Source organism: Electrophorus electricus, unplaced genomic scaffold (genome assembly GCF_041902795.1).
Source record: "Electrophorus electricus isolate QZ-2024a unplaced genomic scaffold, ASM4190279v1 Scaffold34, whole genome shotgun sequence".
NCBI classification, from domain to species: domain Eukaryota; kingdom Metazoa; phylum Chordata; class Actinopteri; order Gymnotiformes; family Gymnotidae; genus Electrophorus; species Electrophorus electricus.
Genome location: NW_027658627.1, coordinates 395,120 through 402,902, shown reverse-complemented (window position 1 = coordinate 402,902; position 7,783 = coordinate 395,120). Strand labels below are relative to the sequence as shown.

General features: G+C 41.7%; 1 non-coding gene across 1 annotated transcript; it reads right to left on the bottom strand.

The window, feature by feature from the left end:
* Nucleotides 1–909: 909 nt before the first annotated feature.
* trnae-uuc (transfer RNA glutamic acid (anticodon UUC)) lies at nucleotides 910–981 on the bottom strand. The gene has a single exon. It is a non-coding gene; the product is annotated as a tRNA-Glu (tRNA).
* Nucleotides 982–7,783: the final 6,802 nt, after the last annotated feature.

Genomic DNA, 7,783 nt, shown 5'->3' with positions numbered 1-7,783 from the left:
ACATGTAGTAATCGGATCTAGAAAGTTGCCAACCCTATTAAAATATTAGGTTTATAGTATAATATTTGAATTAAACAGACAAAGCATTAATCACAATCATTTGCATGATGATTAAATCTTGAACCAAAAATGTATCAGAGAGCTGTAGTGTTTTTTATAGACACACACCCAATAAAACTGTGCTTGACCATTTCTTGCCCTCTATATCATTCTCTGCAGTTTACTGAGAAAGACCTGACACTGGGTAATGCCATTGTCTATTCGAAGGCCAAAACAACAACAATCTTGGTTATCAAAGACTCACTCCACCCTGACCACAGCCTCTTCTTTTAGAAGCCATGAGAAAACCACCATCGCAGCTTGAGAGCACAAATCTAGCCTCTTAAGAGGTGTTTTGTTTCACAGGCAGATCGATATCTCAATGCGGTCCACATGAAAGCAATTTTCTTTCCCTGAGTGCAAATTGCACTTTTAATGCCTGATATTTCAGCCACTCATTTCTCTCACTACATGACAAAACTCTCGAAACTTTTCTCCAAAAGCACTGAATGTTATTCTAACCATTTATGGCCTTTCTCCATTCATGTACACAAAGTCCAGTATGATTCCAAATGTCATCAAAAGATATATCTGTTTGTAGCTGAACAACTTATACAATGCGATCTTTCTTCTTTGTGTCAAATGAACTTAACAATTGAAACATCCAAAACTGGCTGTGTTTCTTGCCAACATACTGGTGTTTGGACATGTGGGATTACTTGCATGTCGCTTTCAATAACTCAGTTGGTAGAGTAGAAGTTAAAACTTAAAAAAAAAGTCATCCTTAGGCTGTCGGCTCAACTCCAACTCACACAAACTTTATGTTTTAATGCAGAATCTGTCGTTTTATATGAGCATAAAAAGAGGTTTTTCCCTGACCGGGAATCGAACCCGGGCCGCGGCGGTGAAAGCGCCGAATCCTAACCACTAGACAACCAGGGACAAAGCTGCTGAGTTTACATGAGAAGACCATTTTTCAAAGTCTGCACTCCTACTATTCTGACAGTGTTTGGATGCATACTGGACTTGGTATGCATGAGTGGAAAAAGGCCATAAAGCGAGTTATTCATCTTTCTCTTTGTTCTACAAAAAAATGAAGTTTGCAAGAGTCAGGGCTCTTTTTTACCATCTGGGAAAAGAGGGAACGCTGGTGTCACTAACACATGGAAAGAGCTGTTATAGTATTCCCCATTTGTCTCCTTAAAGCTTCTGACATTTTAGCCACTCATTTCTCTCTCTACATGAAAACACTCTAGAAAATGTTCTCCAAAAAATACGGAATGTTATTCTAAGTACTCAGAAAATAGTCTTTTCCTCCCCCTTCTGACGCGTGAACTTATAGACGCCCTTGATTGCACGGTGTCTCTGTAATTGACAGGGGAGAGAGCGTATGCCATTCCCTCTCTCCCTAAGAGTACAGCCAATTATGCTCTTCTAGACTCTCGGCCACAAATGGCTGTGACACCATCAGTTTCAAAGTTAAACACAACTCCTATAGTACCAATAAAAGCTTCACACTCACCTCAGCTGGGACATGGCAGACACTGAAGGAAACTCCTCACTTCACTCTCTTCATCTGACCAGTCATTAAGCTCCACTGGTTTCTTCACTGTTTTGAGTTTCAGCACTTCTAGCACTTGTAATATTAGAATAGAATCCCTTTAGTTACTAAAGGTACACAGAAATGTACACCGGTACATAGAAACTTACTGTATGTAAGAGTGCAATAGTTCAAAGCTGTATTAGTGCAGATAAATACAACTACAGTGCCATTGCAGCTTTTAATGCTGTTTCAGTATCAGGGTCTTCAGGAAGGCTCCACCTGGCAACCCTGAAGTGCCTTGCTATGCTTAAAACTACACACACACACACACACACACACACACAAACAAACAAACACAAACACTTAACAAGGTGAGTTCTGCTTATTTGTTAAGAAGGCTGATCGCCATTTAAAATTAGATTTCACAAACTGTAATTGTTACACTGGTGAGTTTGAGGTAGAGATGCACTTTCATTAATACTGCTTACACTGTGTTTCTTTACAACACGCATGGACGTGTTGAAGCATCTCATATGCATAGAACACTAATACTCAGAGCATTGGAAGGTTGAAAACAGAAGCTATCTGGCTCACACAATGTTTTAAATGTGCCAAGGGAAATTCCAAGTGTGGCCATCCTTGAGTGGAGTGGAAGATAAATATGTTTTTTTTGTATTTCAAAGCGGCTGTAAGAGTATAACAGGCAGTTTAGAACATGTCAGTCCCTCCATGTAATTTCAGAGAAAATATCCTATGAAGATTGGACCAAGATTCCTGCAGAGTATTTTCAGCACATAGTGGAAACTATGCCAGAAAGAATTGCTGCAGTTCTGGAGGCCAAAGAAGGTCCAACATGCTATTAAATGGGTGTATTTAAGCCCACTGTGTCCTATAATAGGATGTTGCTGGAATGTATGTGGATGTTGTTGGAATGGCCGCAGAGTTGCGGCAGCAGTACAGGTAGTCTGTAATCCTTTCCCCCATGCGAGTGAGTTTGCCCTACTGCACGGGGTCGAGTTATGATGTGAATATTTAATGTTAATGTTTAGAGATAACAGAACAGCTTTCGGGGGGTTTGGGTGGGTTGCCTTATCCGCCCCTTTAACAGAGTAGTCACAATTCAAATTTCCCTTGTTCCATTGTTTACAAGACATTATACATGTGGTTTATTTATAGTGCACGGAGTAATATGCAGCAAGTCTGGTCTGTCTGCTTTGGAAGAGAAACATTTGGCCAAAAGAGCAAAACACAGCCAGGAGGATGATTGGTAAGAGCACATCATAATATGCACCTTAAAGCTGTGCTCTACAGCTAGGTCCTGTTCCATGACTGCATATATAAATTTACTACTGACATTGCCATTTATATCTGGCCATTTACAGTGCACTCTTGCTCAGTGCAGCACTTGAAGCTGATTTTCCATTATGTTCAAGAGATGTTTGACCCGGTCAGGGTGACACACTTTAGTGAGGGCAGCAGTATCCTAGAGGACACTACAGACAGTGACGGAGACATTTCAGAGCGCGAGGTGAGAGGTTGAGTTTTTTGTTACTCTCTACGACATACTTTTCATGCCAGGTACTATTGTCCAGTTCAGCCCAATTTAATTTACTGCCTTGTATTATCATATATAAATTGCTGAACATCTTATCACTCAGTTTCAAACATCCCCTCAGCTGTTTTAAGCCATTTCGGTTATTCAGTACTGCTAAATGGATGTGGTGGGAAAATGAGAGCACATCAAACACAGACAGCTTTATGCATTGAGTAGTAAAGAGTAAAAGTTTATTGAGTTCTGTCCCCTGTATAACAGAGTAAAAGCACTGACGCGCAGTACGGTCCCCCTCCCCTTATACAGAGAACAGAAGAAAGAGAAAAAAAAGAAAAACGACTCCTACAGAGTATCGGCTAATTCATGTTTTGGTTAGCCTGAGCGCTGAAGGCTTCTTCTATCTCTATGGTTAGAATGGTATGTGAGCAGCTGGTGTACCTGACTCACATGCTTATCTGCAGACTGTTATGCTGTGACTATAGAAACATAAAGCAAAGTAAAATAAAGCAAAGTAAATTTCCACAACATTTCCCCCCTTTATTTTATATCACACATTATCACACTTTTATTCAGCAAATAGCACTACGATGTCTTCATGTGGATCACCAGCACCGCCCATCTTGGGGAGCAGAATGTCTTCAAAGAGCTGGGGTTGGTCATTGGCATGGCCGCTGAGCGCTGGCATGGTGAACACACTAGAAAGACGTCTGACACGCAATGACAAAAAAGGAGGTAAACACAGAAGAAGAAGAAAAAGAAGAAGAATGAGTAGCAGAATGGGCAACGCTACAGCCGCTACTGGAACTGTAGGCTGCGGAGTGAAGGCAGATCACATAAGATTCATATAATCAGTAATATTAGCGCTGAGATCTGGAATGTAAAAACAGCAGGAAGTGTTAATCATTTTGCACACTCCTCCTTCCTTCATTTAATACCATTCTATGTTGAAGCACTGCTGCCCTTATCACTTGTTGTTCTATCTTTAAGGCACCTATTGCTGCTAAGGTGTCATTAACTACTTGCAGTAACTGATAAGCTAAGCCATTGATCTTTTGCAGGGCTGCTACTGTGCCACCGCCCAGGAAAAGGGACCAACCAATGGTTTCACCGAGAGTGGTCCATGGGTCCCTCAGAATTCTACCACAATAGTCTGTGCTGGTTATGTCTCTCCTCACCCTGTGCTGCTTGGCATGGGGAAGTGTATACACCTGCGTCCTTGGGCGCACTACAGCTGGATAACAACAACCAGTCCAGTTCTGTGGCAATTCACCATAGGCCACCGAACCACCGACCCACATTACATTCCAATACCCCTGCAGGGTTGTCATGGAGCAATTCCACAGGGAACTGCTATTGGAGTCACTGCAAGTGCCATTGCTGTGCACCTGCACATAATCGATGCATCTGGACCAGACTTCCGGCACCTGCTGCTTCATCTGCTATACAAATATCTCACCCTTACTAGCTGCCACATGCAGCATCATTTTCGGTGGTGCGGGGTTAGTGGGACTGGGACAGTTTGAGGTCTGGTTAATAACCTGGCACATAGAGATTGTCATATTCACTTCTCCTACATCTGCGTTTTTCAGAGGGATTACAGTCCTTGGAACACTGGTGTGCTGGCACACCAGGTACTCTTGCTCGATATGTTGGGCATGCACAATGGCTGACATACACGCTGTATTTTGTTGGCATTTAGCTGCTAATCATTCTGCTTCAGTGGCGTTGGGACCCTGAAATGGTAACAAGTCTTCTCATAAGTCATGGGATTCTTCATCCATATTAATATTCAGTCTATGTTCTGACTGTGTTAGCTGTGTCTGATTTTCTCTACCGTCTCTTGACGGTTCCGAGTGTCGAAAGGGTAGGCCTTGCCGTTAACACCCTACTCAACACAGTTCCGACCTAGTCTGTTTGGGTGCTGCTGCTTGGAGTTGGGGCTGGTGTCGGAGCCTTCTTACGGTGTGTGTGATGTACCCAGGTTCCTCGTCCTTCTCTTTTGACAGCAGTGTGGGTTGTTAACAGGAGGTTCTAGTTGTCTCCACCTGGTGCCTTCAGTGGCGGGAGCCCCTGACTGAATTTCCCGTAATGTGGCCTGCGGGGTAGCAGCGGTTTCCTGTATTGCTTGCACAGCGGTTTTAGTTGCAGCTGCCTTTGCTACTCTATCTGCAAAATTATTCCCCTTGCTGATTTGGTCTTCTGTAGTCCTGTGAGCTGCACACTTAACAACTGCAATTGTCTTTGGCAGCAAAATGGCTTCTAGCAAGATGGTGATGTCTAATATATTTACCCGAGCTTGTCAGGAATTGCCTATGTTTCCATATGGCTCCAAAATCATTAACAGTTTTGTCTGCAGCTAGTTTGCATGCTTCCATCAGTGCTACTAGTTCAGCAGCCTGCGCTGAATAGGAGGATGGTAATACTTCTGTTTTAAGTATTTCATGATCTGTTACTACCGCGTATGCTTCCCTATTGACCCCTGTGTCGTCCCTGCATGCTGACCCATCCACATAGAGGCATAGGTCTGGGTTACTTATGGCTTCTTCAAAGAGATCAACCCGCGGTATATATACTTCAGCTAAGACTGCTGTGCAGTCTTGTGGATCTCCATCCTCCTCCGTAGGAAGGAGTGTAGCTGGGTTCAGTGTTATACACCTTTTGACAGTTATATTAGGCATATCTAAGAGGGTGGTGTGGTATCTCAGCTACCACTGGGCTGATAAATGTGACACTCTTTGGTCCTGCAGTATTCGGTGTAATGCGTGTGGGACTAAAACAGTAAGAGGGGAGTATGCCACTATGGTTTAGGTAGCGAAATTATGGCTTGTGGTCGGTTTTGAGACAGCTTGTGTGTATTTCCCCCTTTAATGATATGCCCCAAGAACGTCACTTCCTCCTTACAATTCTGTAATTTTGCTCTACTAGGTCAGTTACATGTATGTTACATCTGAAATATTTCCATGAGCTTTTATGCAACATACTAAACAAAGGTTAGGAACAGGCTAAGTCAAATCAGGCTAACTCTCAGCAGGTCAAAAGTACGTTAACGTTTACACAAAGGACTTATATACGCAAACAATAACAACACAATGAAGGGCAGCCGTGAAACACAAGGGAGCATGGCCACACGGATGAACACACACACACACACACACACACAAGCAAACACACACGGGGAGACCTTTGGGGGGGGGGGCATACCGTGACAAGAATATGTTCACACATGGTCGCTCGCTCGCTCTCTCTCTCTCTCTCTCCCTCCCCATCCTTTCAGCCTTTGGGTTTCAATAATACCCCCAGGGCAGACAGAGCCACTATTCAAGCAATGTAATATTCTGTAATATTCTACTCTGGCTCCTCCTACCTCTGCAATGACATCCTCAGCTTTTATTTCAGTGGGTGGCGTGTGATGTCATCATGCAGCCGCATCAATTAAGCGATTATGATGTAGTCAAAGAACAGATTTTTCAAATGAACAATTTCTGTGACCCATTTTTAGACTTCAGATCACAGATAACGGGTACACTAAATTTATTATGGGTCAGTGCGGTAGTTACAATTGCAATCCAAGACGCAAGGAACATGTTCCTACTGAGAAATATGAAAAGGAAAAGCACGGGATATTTGGTAAATATGGGAAAAAGAAAAACGAAAAACCACGAGCCCAGATCCCTGCCAGAATAGAGGATGACTTCTTGGATGAACTGTGTGTGTGTGTGTGTTTGTCTGAGAGAGAGAGATCTACGTAGAAGTGTTCTAAGTATCTATACAACGCTAATAAGACATTTTCTGTTACTTTTTAAACAGATACTAGAACAAAGAATTTAATCAAGAAGGACTTCTCTACTGAGAGAACTCAATCAGCCATAGTAAGTAAAGTAGAACCAAGACAAATGATTTAAAGCCATACTGTGGCAATGGACAAAACCCACAAAAAATGGAAAAACAGCTATGGTGAACAGTGATGCTAATTGAATGCTTGTACTTAAGTACACTGAAATATCTCTGAATATAAATTACAAATGCATTTCAACAAATGTTCGAGAAATTAATTAAAAACACTAATGTAAATGTATTTAGAATATATTTAGGACACATACATTTAGCATATGCAATCTTTGTCAGTTACAGGAAAAAAAAATACTGTTGGTGGGTTTTTTGTTTGTTTGTTTTACATTCTCCTTACTATAGAATTAACAGTCGACTGTTCGGTGACTTTGCATGCTGAGTTGTAACACTGATTATTAGTATAATTGTGGCAAGAATCAAAATCAACACTAGCTAAAATGACTGAATGCATTGGAATTTATTATTCCAATAGTACAATTTGAATGGGTCTACGGTACCTTAGTGTGTCAGGTCCTGTTATTTCTGCTGAACATTTGATGTTTGGGGGCACATTTTTACATCATTAGGCCTGCAGGCTATGTGATTACGGCTATGCGATAAAAATTGTATTTGTTTCCTTTCCAGTCCAATACAAATTATAAATTACAAATGTATCAAAATGTAATTAAAGTCATATTTCAATTAAATGTATTTAAATACTGTTCAACAATATTTCTACTCATATGTACAGGTGGAACCTAAAGATATGAATGTCAGTGAGAGGGATAAATGCATTGAGGACCTGGAAGCCGTGTTTGCTA